Genomic DNA, 20,618 nt, shown 5'->3' on the forward strand with positions numbered 1-20,618 from the left:
TGATGAAGCGCGTTCAAGACTTTATAAAAGGGTGTGGGCCTTTGTTTGGGTAAGTTGCTATATTTTGAAGTACCAAATCCTTTGGTGGCATGGGTTTCTTTATACGTGAGTGGCAAAATGGCATGCTGTTTTAGCCTTTGACATTTTTATTATCGTCTACATGTGGACCTACTATGGCATAGAATTTGAAACCCCCACTGCATCTTGGGGGAGGTGGCTAAGGGGCTTTTCACATGATTTCATTATGGAACGAGTTTTGTTCCAGAATGAAGTTTGTGCCGCATTCACATGTGAAAATCGACCGACTCTGCCTCACGTGGTTTAAGTTCCCGCGCATCAGTTTTGTGAGAGTTTTGCACAAAACGTTGTGCATATTAATGGCAATAGCTGCCACGATTTCGAACAACTTGACCACAGGGCTGCTTCTTTGGGCCAGACGGAAAAGACAATCACATATGTTGGCGCTAAGTCCAAACTCTGGCTTGCTGTATGCAAATATATTCACTAAAAGAAGAGAAGAAAGGAGGAGAAGATCACACTGGATAAGGCCAGGAAGGACAGATTTGTGGTGGAGAAACATGATCAAGGGTCTATGCTTTCCTGAGGAATGGAAAAAAACTTTCGAATGAGCAAAGAAAACTTTATGGAGCTTGTAGATGAACTGGAACTGTACATTGCACCAAGCCCTAGATCTCCAAGACCGGCACTATCATCAGCAAAAAAGGAAAAAAAAAGCTTTGCATATCTTACTTAAAACTTTGTGGGAAAGGGGTATTTTTAATTAATGGACTTTCAGGGCAAATTTCTTAATCTCGTGATATTTTAAAGTACAAGAGCCAATAACCAAGAGTACATGCATTTTCAGTTGGTAGCCATGTTGAAATCTAAAAAAGGGGCTTGGGGCGAGTCAAAGGCCTTGGCCTGAGAATAATTTACTGGGAATAAAAGAGGAGAGGTTAGGTTAGTGAGGGCAAACCATTTCGATTACTACTTATTAATTAGCAAATAATTATTAATTAATTATTAATAACTAATACCCATACCCTACCCTTGTATACCATTACAACAGATATGCTGGGCATAGCACACCAATGTTCATTACGCTTCGTTGCTGTTTTGATCCTTCGATGTCCGCTCTTCCTTTCTATCGCGAAGCTTAGAAATAGAAACCAAATTATTTCATATTGTTCCCAATGGTTTTTACATACTTTCCTAATGCTAAGTCATTCTGATAGATGTTTTCTTTCCTCTATTGATGTAACTGTCAATGTGTTATTGGTTTTTTTTCGGCACACTACTTTTAAAGGGCATTGGCTTTAACTTTTGAAAAGTTTTGGAAGTTTGTTGGCAATTCGTTATGTTTACATCTGCGTTGAAATCAACGTTTCGTTTATTTGGTTGAATGCAAAATTGTAATTCCACAGTTGGTATGTCATGACAATTGACGGTAGAAGTGTGTTATTTCTCCTTCACAAGCAGATACTGGGTATGCACTAAGGGAAAAAAAAGAAGAAGGACCAAAAGTCCAAACAGTCGGAGAACACAGAGTAATTGGCGGATCCTTACAGGATACCTACAACGACTCGCTCTGCTGGGTTAACAGTAGAGAGGTACGATCGCTGGTTTTTATATTTTTCAGAATGATGGCAGAAGCTCTAGGCGCAGAAGCCCTAGCAGTGTCCTATCAAAGCATGACTATAAACAAGGAGAGCCTCCTGGCATCTCCACGCCAGGAGGAACAAGTAGATCCTCAAATCGAGGAACAGGTCCACCAAGAAAGGAGGGAAAGAGGACATCGCAGAGAAGAAAGAAGGAGGCAGGAAGATGAGAACTCGAGAATCAGGGAAAGAGAAAGGAGAGATAGAAGAAGAAGGGAAAGAGAAGAAAGAGATCGGAGGAACGAGGATGAACAAAGGCAAAGGGATGAAGAAAATAGACGCCAACGCGGTAAGATCATCTACATTTACAATATATGTCACACAGGTATTGGTACCAATGTTATTCTCTTTCAGTGAGATGCGACAACTGTGGCCAATAAGCCCACAAGAAGAGAGAATGCTGCAATCCGCGAAAGAGGCCATCAAAGCGAAACACTTTTATCGACTTTTATGGACAGCTCAGAAACATTATTAATTAATTTTCAGTTATGCTTTCTTTTGGAAGTTTTTAAGGGAGTTTCCATGTCACCAACCTTTGTGCATTCATAAATAATATTTAACAAGGGTGAGAACCATAGGGTAACTTTCAAGACAAGATTATTTTTCACTGCTTGCTCGGCCGTAAAATTGTGGAAAAAAATTGAGAATTCATACCTTATCAGAAAACCCAAGCTAGTAGGGCTAATAGGCATTTTAAATGGTTATTTGGGTAGTCTCTTATTTTGCAGCCTGTATGAGAATTTTAAGCCTGGAAATTAGCCAAGGAAATAGTGTGTATTGTCACTGCTATACAGTAAATTGTAACGTATATTCAAAACTATTTTCTAATGCCAAAGTAACGATAATTTCAAAGGTGACAATGATTTTCTCTTGGGACTGCCTCCATAGAGCCAAAGGTTGATTGTAAAAATTATGACACAGGATAATATTCAAAATATTTGTATGGGGATGTTGACCTTGCACGGCTTGGATAAATAGCTTCTTGTACTTGAGTAGCAGATGGTTGCCCTTGTGAAGAAAACTGCCCTGGGATACCCTGATCCCTGAATTCAGCAGCCCCTTGTTTGAACATAACAGGAGTATAAGGAACATGCTGCTGTTGACCCATTCTCATCATGTATTGCATAGTTGTGCCAAAGTCCTGTTCAACAATGCTGTAGACTCGGCCATTGTTTTTAAAGCAGTGTCTAAAGCTTCATTTTGCTTCTTCATAGCTTCCAACATTGATTGCTGAAGTTCCATTTGCCTCTGTGAATTTTGCAGAACAATATCTTAGTTTCCTTCTTTTGTCAGTTGTTTCTGAAGCTTCTTACGCTTACAGTCTACAAATGTTTTTGCAGACTTAACTGTTTTCTCAGATCATTTCTTGGTACTGCCTGATTCTTCGGTTGAACCAGGATTAACACTCACAGAACTTTCTGTTTCCTCAGATCCTTCATCACGTGGTGTTAACTGCTCTTCATGTACAGAAATGGATGATTCTCCAAACTCTAGGGGTTTTGTTGCTGCACTGCCTCCCCACAATTCATGGCACGAATGCTTTCGTGCCATGATTTGCGGGGAGGCAACTGCCCTGATCCGGAACAAAGGTCATTTTGACAGTCTTGTGTATAGCTCTTCTTCAATCGTTTGAACCTGTTTGCCACTCTGTGTTAGCCAAGAGCAATTAACTCATTTTCAGCCTTCAAACTCTCAACATGCTTTTAATATTCGTCCTTTGACATTTCTTCAACAGGCTTCTCTGGGATAAGAGGGCTCAAGGGCTTTTCCCAAAGTCTTCAGGCCACTGTTCAGCTAAAGCACTTCGAATGTGCTCTAACAGCACTACTTTATCTGAGTCCAATTCCAGTCCTCCTAACTTTTGCCTTTAACACCTAATGACAACGTCCCGCAATTTTTCTGTTTTCATTGCGTCCCATTTCCATCTACAACCTGAATCTTTCTTTAATTTCATATCCGCCATCTTGAACAAGATACGCATGCGTACTCGCCCCAGGCGATTTTTCATCTCGGAACGAGGTTCGTTCTCACTTTACATGATACCAGAACGAAAATTTCATTCCGATTGAAAGCCGGAATGAACTCATTCCGGAATAACTTGTACAAGGGCACAATTTCGTCTCAGCATCATGTAAACAAATGCAGAGAAAGATATGGAGATGGAATGAACTCATTCCGGAATCATGTGAATAGCCCCTAAACAATCGAAATAAAGTAAGACAAATTTCTTTTTGAAGCCTAAAACTCATGCTCTAGTTTTGTTGATGAAAGCTTTCATTGCAGAGGATGATAGTTTTTGATAAAAGTATGAGAAAATGTTCCAATTTTTGTAATTTGATATCAAGAGATGTAATAATATCTAATTTTGTAGTTTGATCTAGACATTTAGTTCTCTTGAATGCTAGGCAGATGTATGATTCATTGTTGCCATCTGCTGGGGTGTCTTGTTTCCCTTGAGTGAAAGTGTGCTATTCCTAGCTAATGAACATTGAAATTACACAAAGGATTACAATAAAGGAGCTACACTGTACATTGAAGACGACAGGTATGGCTCAAGGTAGGGTTCTTATCGTCACAATTTAAAATAGCATTATTTTCTTTGTAATTTAGTTTGTAAGCAAGAAGACTCTTGGTGCAAGAAGAAGCCAACCTATGTGTTCTCTCATAGCCTGAAGAGGGTGACAAGGAAGGGGGGGGGGGTAATATCGGGTGACCTAGCAGATAGGTCATCGTTGTCGTTGTCGCCGCCGCCGCCGCCTCTGCCACTGCCTTCTTCTTCTCCTTCTTCTTCATGGTCACCAATTTCATTTGTTTTCAAAGAGCAAGCCTATGAGTACTACCATGGCCTCCAAACGTTTGCATCTCGCTATGTCAATAACTTATGGGAAAGGATTTATCTTAAAGGGACCATGAGAACTTCCAATCGAAAATTTTTGCGAATTTTACACGGGAACATTTTAATCTCTATTGGGCACATGCAGGACCTCAGAAAGACAGCAAGCACTTTTTTGGACAACTATAACAATCAAGTGTCTACGGTGGCAATGAAGGCTTTAGAAGAAATTGGGGGAGAATTGCTAAAAGTTCGAAGTTATTAGGGATGTGAACCAAGTGCGCAGTTAATTTCCACAGGTACTCCAAACACTGTCTTTCAACTAAACTTGTGGCACGTTATTAGGCACTGCGCAGAGGAAGTTACTCGGATCTCCCACAAAAGCTGAAAAGCAAGAAAGCGATGATCAACGTACAAAACAGAGACAACGAATGTTTGAAGTGGGCACTCAAAGCTGCTTTATTTCCTGTACGGAATGGTAAGAACCCAAATAGACCAAGCAGCTAAGGTTGTTGATGGTATTAACTATGAATGCATTGACTTTCCAACACCAGTAAACAAATAGACAAGCTTGAGGCGCAAAACAGAAACCTTGCAATAAATGTCTTTGGCTGGGAAAATAATTGTGTGATAATACACAGGCTAAGAAAGAAAGAAGCTAAGGTGTCGCAGATAAACCTGATGTTAATTGAGTCAGGGGAAAAGCAACACTATTGTTATGTGAAGCGAGTAAGCGCTTTACTCTTCAATCAGAACAAAAGCAACACAAAGCACTATTGCATGTGCTTAACTGGTTTCTCAAGAGAGGACTTGCTAGAGAACCACAAAAAATATTGCAATGGAGTGAACGCCAGGCCAACAAGGATTGAGATGCCGGAAGAGGGGAAAAACACTATTGCATTTCAAAACCATTACAAAGAGATGAAGGTGCCGTACGTGATATATGCGGACTTTGTGGCTTAGGTCAGAAAGGTGCATCGCTGTGAGCGTGCTGCAGGGATAAAGGCAAGCTACACTGAGAAGACAGAAAAGCATGAGGCTGTGGGTATTCTTACATGGTTGTGAGGAGCGACAGTGAAGTGATGGGGTCAAAAGTTTACAGTAGCAAAAATATGGTGGGAATGTTTCTAATGTTTCTGAAGGAGGAGATGCCAATAAAAGAAAGTTTGGCAACTCCAAAGCCACTTGTGATGACAGCAGACGATTGGGAAAACACAAAAATGCAACTGAATGCCATATTTGTAATGAAAGTTTGATAAAAGATCCCTTCTTAGACTCAGTACCCATTTGTGACCATGACAGGTAGTCATTGCAGCCAAAGCCACAAAGGCTGTTATTATGTAGCACTCAAAGAAATAAAATAAATAAAATTTATTGGGCCAAAAAGAGAAAGGAAAGAAACAGACAAAATAGACCAATGGATTGCAAACAATCAGGAAATATGGTTGTTCTGTGCAGAACCTTTGCTGACGCAAAACCGCAAAGACTCTGTAGGTGTGGGGTCAGCCTAGTTCATAACAATAGGGAAACCCCCTTTCTTTTTTCTATAAAAACAGCAATAAACACACTCACATAAATTTCAATTGTAAAATGTTGAGGAAATGTCCTGGGACAGCTCTAATGACAGAGTATTACTTGGTGGTGGAGAAAATTCAACTGTCTCTGAAGAACACGAAACAGTACTCAAACAGCACATCAAATAACAGGATGAAATGAAGAAATTTCTCGAAAGATGCCTTTATTAAGGACAAACAGAAGACCAAATGGTGGAGAGTGTTTACTTTAAACAGCCTCCTCTATTGAGTTCCCCACTATCACATGCAAAAATTCAAACGTGTCACGAATGCCAATGCGCAATTGATCTTCTGTGCACCTTAACACTGTCATATTACTCAGCTCCTTCAACAACTTCACTGGTAACCTATTTGCCTACAAATCGAGTTTAAGATCCTTTTTAAAGTACTCCAAGGCTCAGCTCCCAAATATCTCTCTAATTTAATTTCTGTTTTTCCGTTATCCCATTATTATTTACGGCTAAATAACAACGGCATTCTTCTGAGCACCCCAAAGCGTCTCACAAAAGTGACCTTGGGGGATCGATCCTTCACGGTGGCAGTGCCACGGCCTTGGAACAGTCTTCCCCTAACCATTAGATCTGCTTGCACCATGAGTGATTTTAAACAGAAACTTAAGACATTTTTATTCAGTAAGGCATTTTCTTAGTACAATTACTTGATGATTAGCCTTTTAGCTTTATATAGTTTTCTATAAATTACCTTTCTTATAGCCATTATTAATTTTGCCATCTTATAGCCATCTTATAGCAAGTTGTAAATATTGTAGTTTCATCTTTTACACCATAATAATATTGTAATGTTAACGGGTTCTTATTTTTTTGCGTTTGGATTTTATTGTAATGTCTGTAATGCGCATTTGATTATTTTTATAGAATTTGCGCAATATAAATATTAAATATTATAATATTATTCAAACAAACCTAAACCAAGTCTTGGCAACTTGTTTGAACAAAACAGTCAAAGGCTCCATCAAAGTGCGGAAGAAATGCACAAATTCTTGAAATCAAAGATCGGAAATCAGCAACTTCAAGAACAGCCTGCTTTGAAATATTGTTACACAAAGTTGGGAAGAAATTTCCCTTCAAACAGAAAAACATATCCTCATCTGTAACCATAAAAAAACCAAGCTCTTGTTGCAGACCTAAATCTTGGTCTACTCTTGGAAAGTGGATCCCAAATACATCAAAGCGAAAACATTATCAAGCATGTGATGGGAACTTTTGACATGTGGATTACAAAAAAATACACAAATTTCATCTCATCACACAAGAAGATTGAGAGCTTTAGCTTAGGCTTTCCAACCCTTTCCACATCTGGCAAAACTTGGTTTGACCACAGCAGAAGTGTGTAACAAACTTTCAAATATTCTCAAAGTTCTTGAGATTCCTGAATGTAAAAACTTTTGGTCACAGACCAAAAACAACTTGAAACCGCGGCCATGAATGTGTGCCGTTGTCAAGAAACACTTGCCTTAGAAACTGAATAAAATTATTTTTACTTTCCACACTTGTAATGTTTATTAGTCGCTTTTAGAAGTAGAGACAATGGGGTTTAATGTGTCCCGTGCCAAACAAAAAAAGTCTAATAACCCCTGCTCCTCTTCATCAGCGACCTTGGTTTGGTTGAATAAAATAATAATAATAAAAGCGTGCTGCCGAAAACGTCTTTCGCTTGCTGTCGGCGCTCACCAAACTTCCTGCAAGCCGCAAGCTCTCCATCTCCTGCAAATAAACACCTGTTTTAATTTGTGCTCGTTCTTGGCAAAAAGGTGCCCATAAAAGATCACCATGAACCTCACCCCAACCCAGAGCTGATCGCTGCCTCATTCTTATGAAAAGAGACTACTTGTAAATCAATTCCCAAAGCACTGGAGGGAGGTTATGAATGGCCTCAGAAAGGGTTGGCTCCGATGCCGGCGCACTAGCCAGGTTTCTGTTTTCCTCCTCTGTTATGGGCACATATAACATTTGCAGAACATCGGATGAAAATCTTGTGGCTGCCATTTTGGCATATATACCAGTGCAGATGTTTCTTTAATAGGAAATAATTCTGTGAGACATCCACGTATATGTACCAGTGCAGAAATTTCTTCAAAAGAAAATATTCCACACCACACAACAAAAAATTCACGCAATGTAATTGTTAAACTTGCACACACACTTGTTGTCACAGAATTAGTATTTTATATGTGTGTTAAAGCATCACTCTAGATATCGTACACTTTATAAGTCAGGGCTCGAACTTGGCAGTGGTCTACTAGCCAAATACCAGTAAATTTTGAATATTGGCTAGTGGATTTTCCTCATTTGCTAGCCATTTTGGTCACTTAATTTTCGCCTCTGTAAATAACTTAACTTAACATTTTCAACATTCTTTCATTTCAACAACTGGCATGAATTAAAGAAAGAAAAATAATTTTATATTTAAAAAGTAATTCGATATTTGGTATACAAGTCCTTGTTTATTCACTGCCATATTGAAAAAAAAAAAGGCAAATAAAAATTGCTTGTCCGCCATCTTGAAATGCAAATCTACGATCGCCACACATGATTGCTCTAGCTATGGATATCAGAGCATTTCTGTCATCAAAAGCAACTGAATCAACTGAACAGGGGTCAAATCAAATAACTAAAACTCTCACTCTCAAGACAGGAAGCGATGATTCTGGAAGCAGCACATCTCAATCTTCATCAAAACGAAAATTTGTACAGACATGGCTGAAAGACTTTTCATGGCTCACGTACAACTTTGAAGCAAACCAAATGTTTTGCAAATTTTGTAGAGACAATACAACTTGCAGTGACTCATCCTCCACCTTCGCGTCTGGCAGTCAGAACTTTAAAATATAATCTGTGAGGAGCCACGAAGCTTCAACTGGTCATACTCGTTGTGTTGCGGCTGCTAAAGTTACTGAGAATCCACAGCTGGCTCCTTTACCACTAGCTCCTTTGTCATTGTAGAGAGAAGTCTCTCAGAAGATGGAAAGATTGTTTGATAAAGCTTATTTTGTTGCAAGGAGGGAGATGCCATTTGCAAGCTTTCCCAACCTGTGCTCTTCAAATGAAACATGGAGTTGAGCTTGGAAACACCTACACTAATGACAAGGCATGCATAACTTTTGTGACAGCTATTCCAGGACAGTTAAAGCACAAACTTCCAAGCAAGCTTCAGTCATCAAAGTTCATGAGTGTAATGACAAACAGTGTATGCAATGTTGGAGTATGCGAGGTAGAAAATGTTTATGCATGTCATTTGGTTAGAGGTGAGATGGAAAATTCATTTCTGGGGCTGAAGGCTTGTGAAAACAACAAAGCATCTGGAATCAAAGCAGCTGTGTAGTCGGCCTAGACAGAGGTGTGCAAGGACTGGAAAGAGAAGACAGTGACCCTAAGGAGCAGATGGAGCAAATGTAATGCTTGAGGAAATAAGTGGTGTTTATGGCTTGCTTAAGCAAGAAATACCTCACATTACTAAGCTGGACTGCATTGCACATAGGTTGGAACTATCATTTGCAGACACCCTGTCAGATGTTCCAGATGTCAAATAAATGCTTCAAGGTATTTGGAAGCACTATAATTACTCTGCAAAGGCAGTCCATGAGCTTAAAGAACTAGTTGAGAGTATGGAAGTGCGAGGATATAAGGCAGTCAAAGCAGACAGTACTAGGTGGGTACTGCATATGCAAAGAGCACTGAATATTCTCTTGTCAAAGAACTTTGGAGTTGTAGTTTTGCACTTCCAACATACCTCACAAGCAAGGCATGCCAGTAAACAGATGCAAGGAAGGGCTGTGCAGGGCTCAAAATAATTTTTGGACAATTGCCAGTCACGTTGATCGGCCAAACAAATTTTAGCTCGGTCATGTCTCGTTTCTGACTGGTCAAAACATTGAAAATATTTATTTTAAAGTAATAGCCAATTAAGACAAAAATATTGCCTCACATCATGCTCAAAAACCTTTGCCTTTGCTCAGCCTGTGGGAAAAACCGTCTCATCTGTATTCTCCTGATTTGTGACTGCAAACAGCTAAGATATTTTATGATTTAGCTGTTGATGATTTCCAGAATTACTGAGAATGAATTTATTTTTCTAGTTATTTATTTGAAAGCCCTGAACGTAACCAGTCAAAATGACCCCCCAACTGAAATTTTGTCCTGACAAATAAAAAAATTATTGTCACTTTGACCGGACTTTGTCAGATGACCGGCCATTATTTTGAGCCCTGCTGTGAATTACAGCAAAACATTCACAAGCTAAAAATTTGTTGCCATTATGCATGTGTTGCTTGACATTGTAGATGCACTTTCTAAAGTGAGTCAGCTTCCAGGAGGATGGAATAACAATCTCAAGAGTTCAAGGTAACTTAACTGCCGTTTTAGCAAAATTTGAATCTTTCAAGGAGAGATCTGGTCAGCACCTGAACTCTATCCTTATGGAAGTAGGGGAAGGCAACACATTTAAGGCCATAGAGCTTCAAAGGAATGCAGACAGACAGGCTATTAGTGCTATCCAGGCATCTGCGGTGAATGCTGCCATGACATTCATCCAAGAGAGGTTTGAAACGATGGAAACAGATCCAGTTTTGCCAGCAGCTGTCTACAGAAACCACTGAGGTTGGCCAATTGCAGACAGGCATCGACTGCTCTTACACGGAGAAAATGAAATCTACTCACTACATGGTCATTTCCAGGTACCTCTAGAGCAGCACAACTTCAGTCTGCATGACTGTCTTGATGAATGGATGAGTCTAAATTCCATGTACAACGAGTTAGAGCAGAACTTGAACAACAACAAAGCGAATTATGGAAGAACAAATTTATGCTTTGCAAAGATGATTATCCAAACCTGCTAATTTTAGTAGTACTCTGTCTTGTAATTCCTTGCCAGACTGCTTCCTGTGAGCAGGGAGACTCTTGCACGAACAGAATCATGACTGACTGGAGGTCAACCTTGAATGTTTCTACTATTGATGAATTAATGAGAATAGCTATCAGTGGACCTTCTCATGAGGACTATAATGCAGTTCTTGCAGTTGGGTGCTGGGTGGAGTCGTCAGAATGGAGCAGACGGCCTACATTGAAGGACTAATCATTCCCTTCAATGATCATTCCTACCATTATATAAATGTTATATAAATTATATAAATTCCTACCTTATATCATGAGCCTGTGGCTCGGGGGACTGGGAGACCACCCCCTGTGTATTTGACACTAAATAAATTACTTACTTACTTACTCACTTACCATGTCATATGTGAAGAAATAATTAACTAATTTATAACACTGAACAACTAGGATACTGGGCATGGTGACTGAGCAGCTGCTGTCTGCAGCCAGATGTCACAGGCACAAAAGAAGTACTGTACAGTTGGGTTCTTTTCTGGTCAGTTCAGTGGAATAAATAATAATCATTGTATTTTAAACATGAGCACGTACAATGCATTTTATGTTGTATAATTTATCACAGTTGATAGCAACAGCAGTTTTACATTTCCTCATGTTTGTTTAATAAATAAAAATGACTGTTTTGTGCTGTACATGTGCCTAGACTAGTAGAAACACATTTATGGCTAGCGAATCTTGACCATGTACTAGCCATTTGACTATTATCTTCAAAAGTTTAGTTTGAGCCCTGTAAGGGTTTCATCTGTGAGGTTTTTGCCATCTGGGCAACTCCGAAGGATATTGTCCTTGAATTTTAAGATGTTTTCAACAATAAAAGCAACAACAATTACTCAATTATGTTAATCTAAGATCTTACTCCGTTGAACTCGCTTATATTATTCATTCCTTGAGAATGGCGTCATGACGTCGCCAAAACGTTGGAACCTTATATCGTTAGTTTTTACTTGCCTGTGTATTTCGAAAGCACTATTAATTAATATCAAACTTACATATTCTATTAGTGACTCTACTCTGAGAGAATATATCAATAAGATATCTGAAGATTCAAAGTCTTCTGGAAACCCAAAGCAGTTTTGGAGTTTTTTTTTTGTCTGTGCACAAAGAATCAAACACGCTTACGGCACTGAAAGTGGATGACATTACCCAACAGATGACCTGGAGATCGCAGAAGGCATGAAATTTTTATTTCTAAGCTGTGTTTACATTAGAAGATTATGGTAATGTCCTTGTGTATAGTACCGTTGTCGATTGTCAATTGTCAACTATCCATTGTAACACAAATGAGGTTTCCTGTCTTCTGAGAATTTGTAATCCACACAAATGTGCAGGACCTCCCACGACAAGTGAACGAACGACGCGTGAAAGAACGCATTTGAAATCACTCCAACCTTCTGTTCATGACTAAACAGATCACTTTTGACTGGCAAAGTACCATACACTTGGAAATTAGCAAACAATGTTCCAGTCTGTAAGAAGGGTAGAAAAGATGAGAAAACTGTTGTCAAATCTCGCTCACTTCCGTTACATGTAAGGCTGGTGAGAGGATTGTTAAAAATTGAGTAGTTAACGTCTGGCAAGCCATAAACGTTTTCAACTCAAGCCATTTTGGTTTGCTTGAAGGAAAATTAACGCCAACTAGTTGCTGTGTTGCTTTAATGACTGGGCATCATCAAGAAATAAACCAAAACCCATTGATGTCATATTTCTAGATATCTTAGGCATTGGACTCTGCACCTCTTGAACAGCTGTTGCTTAAATTATAACGCCAAGGGATCGACGGCCCCTCACTGTGTTGGTTTAGAAGCTTTTTTTACTGACCGCCAACAGTGCGTTGTTGTTCGTGGCAATTACTCATCATGGTTAAGTATAACATCAGATGTTCCCCAAGGTATGATTCTGGGGCCAGTTCTATTCTTATTTACATCAATGACATCATATAACATCTCCTCTCACTAAGAATGTCCACTGACCACACCCAACTATACAGAGAACTGTCAAACATAGCAAGGGACAGTGAAGCCTTACAATCTGATATAAATCAGTTAGTATCTTGGGCATCAAAATGGCAACTGCGTTTCAACCCTGCTACGTGTGAAGAACTACTTATAACACACAAATGTGACCTCTCGGTTCCTTCAAAGACATGTGAAATGTGTAAAGAAAATTGGTGATTTGAGTCTCTTCAGACTTATCGCGGAGTGAACATGTTAACACAACTGTTAATAAAGCTAACAAATTATTGTTCTTTACGTCATACAAATCTCTCATATGCCTGATTCTTTAATACGCTGCTAGAGTCTGGAACCCATATTTGACAAAGGAGATACTAGCAGTAGAAAGTACAGCGAAGAGCCTCACAGCTTGCTCTTGGCCAAAAACGTAGGGAGATTGAATACGAAGATCCTCTAAAGAAGCTGACGTGGCCTACATTAAAAACAGGTAGATTGTTCCTTTCTCAGTTGAATGCTACAAGATTGTCTATTGCATAACTAAACTTTGAAGACCTTTTTGAATTTACCAAGTGTAATTCAACACGCACAAACCACCTGTATAAGTTACATGTTAAGCCAGGAAAGAGCAATCCATATAAATAGTCTTTTCCTATTCAAATTGTGCAGGACCGAAATAGTGTACAAGGGTCTATTGTTGAGGCTGGGGGGCTACACCATTTTAAGAGTGTGCTAAAGCAATTCCTTAATATGTATTAGCTGCCCATTTTTATTGTTCTTGTTGCAGATCAGCGTCCCTAGATATTTAACGATTAAGTATTTTTAGTTAGGAAAATCTCAATGACTAACCTCTAGTTTTCGTTTTCAAGATGCTGTTTAATAATTTTATTTTCCTCATCTTGAATAAATATTTTGCTGTTTTGTTATGTTATGTAACATTTCATTTCTTGAACATGCTCGAAACTTGATGCAATTTGGCGGCGATTTTTCAGCCAAAAGCGTCAAAAATGACGTATCAGCCGGGTCGCCACAGGTTGCTTGGTACCCATTGAGCACCATTTTGTTCCTGCAAACATGGCCATGCACAGTGCGACCTCAGAAGAAAACAAAAGGTTCAAACCACCTAAAAAAAGAACCATCACTGGTCTTATAAAGAGGAAAAGACTCTAATTGAGTTGTGGCCAAAATATGAATGCCTTTATAAAACAACATCACAAGAGTATAAACTAAACCACAAAAGGAAGGCGGCCGTACAGGAAATTACACGCTGTATCAATGAAAGCTGTCAACCAGAAAAGCCCTTAACTAGTAAGTTGTTTTAGTTTTCTATTCTTTTTCGGTCTTTTTCATGTTAAATTTTTATAGATTTGCCTCTAACAATTTACAGGGCGTCTTTCGTTATCAGCCCATGAAAAGCACCCTCGATTTCTCGGTTTGCCAGCCACGGTTTCACCCATACAGTTCTTAATCTGCGTCTCTTCCTTCTTACTCGAGCAACAGCGACTGCATTACCAATGCACAGGCAAGCAATGGCAACTTCTTCACATTCTTGCATTTTTCGCAAAAGTTAAAGAAAGGAAAAGCAAAAACTAAAGTAAAAACTACACCTCATAGTAATGTTTGTGTTTATTTCGTTTTATATTAAATCAAATGTAACTTAAGTTTATTTATTTTTATAAAGTAAAACTACTTTTAAGGAAAAAATCTACAAAAAACAAGAAAAACAGCTAGGGCAGCTGTGGGCCACTATACACCACCATCGTTTAAGGAAGAATTTGCAACATCACGGAAAAACGACAACACACGATCTTTGTTTACAAGATGAATGCGCATGCTCCAACGCAAAACCGCTGCTCAAAATTACCATGTTTCATAGACATTGCAGCGATGTTGCGCTGAAATCGCGCACGAGCCGCATTGAAATCGCAGCTAGTTTACACACGCGATTTCAAGTTGCAACTTGGCGGAAACAAAAATCGCAGTGGAAATCACGACAAAAATTGCATCAAAAATCGCATGTGTTAACCGGCCTTTAGAATGCATTTATATTTGCTATGTTGAGGAAATTTAACTAAAAACTTTTCTTAACTTTATCTGGGCTGTGCTTTCTAGTTTTTATAGTTTTTATAGTTTTATAGTTTAATATACGCATCTTTGATGAGACATATCTACATTTTTCTATTTTTTTCTATTATTTCTGTAATTAAGTTTAATTTTCAATATTTGTATTTATTTACTGCAATTTTCAACCTTTCAATTATCTGTATATCCCTTTCAAGTCATACCACCCATGTAGAAACCAGAAAGCTTTAATCAAGGGTGAGCTGGTGAGGTATACCAGAAACAGTTCAATTGTTTTAAGTCTTTTGAAGGACTAGGTACATGTTCTAGAAATGCCTCAGACTTGCGGGGTATTCATTCCAATATCTACTCCCACTGTTTTGCGCAATACAGCGACTGTACATTACAGGGATCATAAAGGAGGTTTAAGTCTAAAACAACACAGGGTCTCACAGATCCACTGTTTTTAAGACTACAATTAATTGTAGTCATGTGAGCATCAAGAGTGTCATTCACCAGACATTACAAAGATTGGAATGTACTGTATGTTACAAATCTACTGTAACTTTAGCTAATCTTTGTACATAAATATCACTAGCTCTGTGATGTAAAAAATGTGTCAAACATACGTTGCATGCCTCAGTCACTACTTGCCAAAGCATGTAACTTGTTTCTTTTACGTAAATCACTATGTTGAATGGTGAACCTTCTGTGTATGTAAATACAAGTAACTATTTTCGGTAAAAATTGTTCTCTGGTTAAAATTTTTAAAAACATGAGCTTTCGGCTATCAGTCTATAGCCTTTAACGAATCTTAAAAGACATAACAAGATTGATGAATTGGCTTATCACAAACTCCGTTCTACAGACGGTTCCCCTCCCGCCATCCACGGTTCTATCAAACACCACAAACCAGGCTTCCCTCTTCGCTCGATTATCTCTTCCATTGGCTCTGCCCTTTATAATACAATCAAGTTCCTTTCGGATATTCTATCACTGATCCAGAATCACAAAGGATATTCTGTTCTCAATTCCTCACAGTTCGCCAATGAAGTGGCTAACATGGAAATCTCTGATGATGTGGTCATGGTTTCATTTGATGTGAATACATTCAGAGTAAGTTAAACAATGACAATACATTACGATCCAGAACAAGTCTCAGCACAGATGATATCATTTCCCTACTAGATTTCACTCTTTCAAACAATTATTTTGTTTACAATAACTGCAAATACAAACAGATCCACGGCTGTGCTATGGGCAGTCCAGTTAGCCCTATTGTTGCTAACCTCTGTGTGGAAGTGATTGAGGATTTAGCTATCAGAACCTCATTAGTCCCAACAAGGATTTGGAAATGATATGTTGACGACAGCTTTGTTGTTATCAAGAAGGACAATGTTTCTTCCCTCCACAATACTCTTAACGCCTGTGATCCCAAAATTTCTTTCAAAATTGCCTTTCTAGACACATTGGTTACCAGGAGAAATGGACTTGCCGTCATTGATATATTTCGTAAGCCAACCCATACTGACCGTTACTTGGATTTCTCTTCTCATCATGCAAAAGAACACAAAATCAGCACGGCCTCAACCCTCCTGTTCCAGGCATCCAACCTCCCTTGCAGCCTTGAAGGAAAAACTCATGAAACCAACCATGTCAGGGCCGTGTTAGAAGCTAATGGTTACCCATCGGCTGTTATCTCTAACATTCTCAATAAGAAGCCACCGCCATCTACAGTTCCTCCACCAGAAGAATTGGTTTCTATGTTCTTCAAATGGGCCGATCCATGTAGTATGTACCAAGGTTTTGCATGCGTTCCTCACATCAGCGGCCTTACTGAGCCCCTCACGAGATTACTCAGCAAAAATGATATCCGTGTTGTCAACAAAGCAGTAAAACCCTTCAACAAGAATTCCCATCTCCAAAGTTCAGACAACCCTCGGATCTTCAGTGCAATGTTGTTTACAAATTCCATGTAAAGACTGATCTTGGAACTACATAGGTGAAACCGGAAGATGCTTCCAAACCCACAAAAAGGAACATCAACGGAATTTGAAGAATTTTTCTAATGGATCTAACGTCGCCAAAAATGCTTGAGAAAACAATCATTCCATTGATTTTGAAAATGCTCGTGTTATTGACAAGGGCGATTACCGCGTTCGTAGAACACTCGAATCCTGGCACACAGCGAAAACTGTCGACGCGGACAATAACTCAAAGCCATTGCCTAGGCAATATTCCATTTTATTGTAATTAGCCCTCATTTCCATTTTTACCTTTTAGCTTTTTTCACACTTCTTTCTATTCTCAAATTTTAGCACCCTTTCTGTATATATTTCCGTTTATGCGCTACATTTTTTCATTCGTTAAATGCTATAGACTGATAGCCGAAAGCTCATGTTTTTAAAAATTTTAACCAGAGAACGATTTTTACCTAAAATGTCTAATCCTGGTTACAGCTCTATTTTTACAAGTAACTATATAACTATCACTTGTCTTGTAAAACAACTCCCTGATGGAGTAAACAAAAGTCTAACCAAATGCATAGGACAATAAAAGTTTTCAATTCAAGTTCATTCAGTACTTCTCACTAGTTTAGGGTTATTTTAAATTTACTGGACCCCCAGACTCTGTTCTATAAAAGAAAATACAGAGGAGCAATCCTCAGCAGATCAGCTTCATAAATTGAAGCTTCAGTAAGACAGTTAAGACAACTGTATGCACCCAGAGCCTGACCATGGCCTATTCCAGAACAACCTAGGAGGACTGCAGTACTGAAGCTGTTCCAAGCAGGCTCACCGCTGCCCGAGGAAAGCATGACTACAAACACCCTCAAGTATAGGGCAAAGATTCTTGTTTTGCCACCTCGCCTCTTCTGTTGAACGTCTTTTCCTGCTGCACAATTTACCAAATGCTGCTGGGTAAACTGACTTTAGCATTTAATACGCCAAGAAGAAACCATACAGTACTTTAATTTTCTTACTGGCTGCGTTTAAAAACAGAATTCTGCAACTGGGGTACAAATGTTTGAAGTTCCTTTTAATTTCATTTACCATCTCTCCTATTCTGCCCCCCAATAATCTGAGTAACTGAATAGAATAAAGCTGGTTATCACGTAGTGTGGTGTCTGCAAAAAATTGACCAAACCCTGGCCAATTTGTTGTAAATGCTTGAGAAACATGAGCAATCAGACTGTAACAAGTGCATTTCTGTTTTAAGAACAATTTAAGTCTTAATGTTGCAAAAAATTGTTTTTAATCTGTCTTTTGTCTTGTGTGATCCAGCATCAAGAGCAATGCAAGTTGCGGTACAATGCAATGTGCGAAGATATTAGATGAATCCCTTGACAACGTGATGGTCACAAATGCTGTGAGAACTAACTCATACAGCCACCCACAAGTAATGGAAAATATTTTCTGCACATGCCTGTTCCCAGACATACCCCTTCTTCTGCTATTTTTTTTTTCCAGGTTTTGGAGATTCAAGAAAAACAGAACCCATTCAATCTCTGTTGTTCTATTACAGCTATAATAATGTACCATTCAACAAGTCTGGAATGATAAATCCACTGTCCAGAGGAAGTGGAAAGAAATATCTTCTAAATGTGACTGAAGTAAAGGCAAACCAAGTTCAAGTTTCCAGGTAACAAAAAGTTGCAGCAATATTGTCAAAGCGTAGGACAGAGAAGAAAAACTGGACTATAAGAAGTGGATACAACTTGCCCAATAACAGACTCCTTCAAGACTGCAAAAAGCATGGAAAATGATTTTTTTCAAGGATGAGCCCAACAAAATATCAAACAGCAACAAGAACGGTGACTTAAAAGATGGACCAGCTGTTGCACTCTCTGCTATTTTCGGACAGCAGCAAGGCCATCAGGGAAAAGTTTGTCTTTCTCAAACTACATGCATCCTAGTAGCAAAGGGTTTAGGTTTGTTTCCAGCTTGGCAACTCTCAGGTAACCAGGATTAAAATTTTAGCTGCTATTGTGCCTAAAACAGTGGCAACTTGAATGGTTCTCACGGGTTCAAAACAATGTAACCCAGTAAAGAACAAATGCCTCAAGAGAGACCTCAATTTTAAGTGCCAGTCGTTAGTTTGCTAAAAATATTGTTTAACTGTGGCTGCATGCAATCTAGGTGCCATTAAACTCAAGACAAATACTAGCCAATGACTACTCCCTCATATGCCAGGCATCCCAACAGCTTATGCAGAGCCTTTGCTAAGTTTTGCCTGCAACCGCTGAATGTTATGGATCATTATTACCACCATTCTGGCAGATATCTACATACATTGATTTTATTTAAATCGGGATTTACAGATTAGCAAGGGATCTTGATACCAGTAGATCAGGTAAAAATCATAAAAAATATTGAATGCAGTCAACAGCATACCCCCTGCATCCTGTATGGGTTTGTTATTCAGAGTCACTAGCTTGATCCTGTCCAATAATTCTTGATAGTTAATGAGTGTAAGTTGTCAACTTGACCTTGAACCGGAAACCAAAGGCAATCTAGCAAACAACTGGAAGCATTTTTGTTTTGTGTGGACAAGTTATGAGGTGGCCTCTCACTTGGTTTAACAGTCGAAGGAGAAGAAAATGGTGACATTACTCGTGAGTTTGGGTCTCAATGCATTGGAGATTGTTGATGAGCTCAGTTTTGTTATTGAAGATCAGCATGAGGCTATCAATACTGTTCTTGAAAACTTAAAAGCGTTCTGTGTTGGAAAAACCAATGAAATTTAATAGCACTATCAATTTAACAAGCAGAACCAGGAGTAGGGAGATTCCATTGATTCATATGTAGCAACACTTTGTACTTTGGCAAAGGCGTGTAATTATGGTTCACTTTTGGATAGTCTCATTTGAGACTGCATTTCATAGCTAGTTTTGTAGGCTAAAACTTCTCTTCCAGGTGTAAATAGTTTTCTGCAAAGGTTTAAAAGTTCTTAGTAATTAATTAAACATGTCTTCTTCAAGTTTGTGTGACCTCAGCCAAATCAACTGGGGACTCTTTAAGCTAATTAAGTAAGAGGTGACAGGGTTTAGGCACAGCCAAATGATTGCAACATAACAAATCCCACCATGAGTGTTTAAGACAGCGAAATCGAGTCAACAGAGAAGCTGAATCTTTTAGGAGTGACGATAGATAGTAAACTAAACTTTAACCATCATATTAACAACGTGTGTAAAAAAGCAAGCCAAAGGATTGGGGTCCTTATGAGACTGAAAAACCTGATACCACAGGGTCCGAAATTAACTTTTTTAGGCAGGCGCCAAGTGGCGACTGAAATTTTATTTTCAGTCACCATATGGAAAAATGTGGTCGCCAAAAAGCAGAAAAAAAAGTGTCAATAAAATTTTTCCTTTGCAGCGAAACACAAACCAAAATTTTTGGTTGCCAGATGGAAAATTCGCGTCTGCGTTTGAGGCCGCAATGGCAATTTATACGCCTACCACTGAAAGACCACGACGAATGAATCGAATGCCGGCTATATACGCAGTTTCATAAGAATGCTAAATGTTTTAAGTCAACTTTAAACCTTCTCTCGTCTCTACCTTTTGGAGAAGAAATGTACCCGATTAAAAAACTGCCTGTTGGTTCTTTGCTCTATGTTCAAAACCGTAAACGATC

At 38.9% G+C, this 20,618-nt stretch overlaps 2 pseudogenes; both read left to right on the plus strand.

The window, feature by feature from the left end:
- Positions 1–8,505: 8,505 nt before the first annotated feature.
- LOC146450938 (zinc finger protein 862-like) lies at positions 8,506–11,156 on the plus strand (annotated as a pseudogene).
- A 279-nt stretch (positions 11,157–11,435) lies between these two features.
- LOC146450939 (uncharacterized) lies at positions 11,436–17,464 on the plus strand (annotated as a pseudogene).
- Positions 17,465–20,618: the final 3,154 nt, after the last annotated feature.

The sequence above is a fragment of the Pavona decussata genome, unplaced genomic scaffold (genome assembly GCF_977016875.1).
Source record: "Pavona decussata unplaced genomic scaffold, jaPavDecu1.1 SCAFFOLD_416, whole genome shotgun sequence".
Taxonomy (NCBI): domain Eukaryota; kingdom Metazoa; phylum Cnidaria; class Anthozoa; order Scleractinia; family Agariciidae; genus Pavona; species Pavona decussata.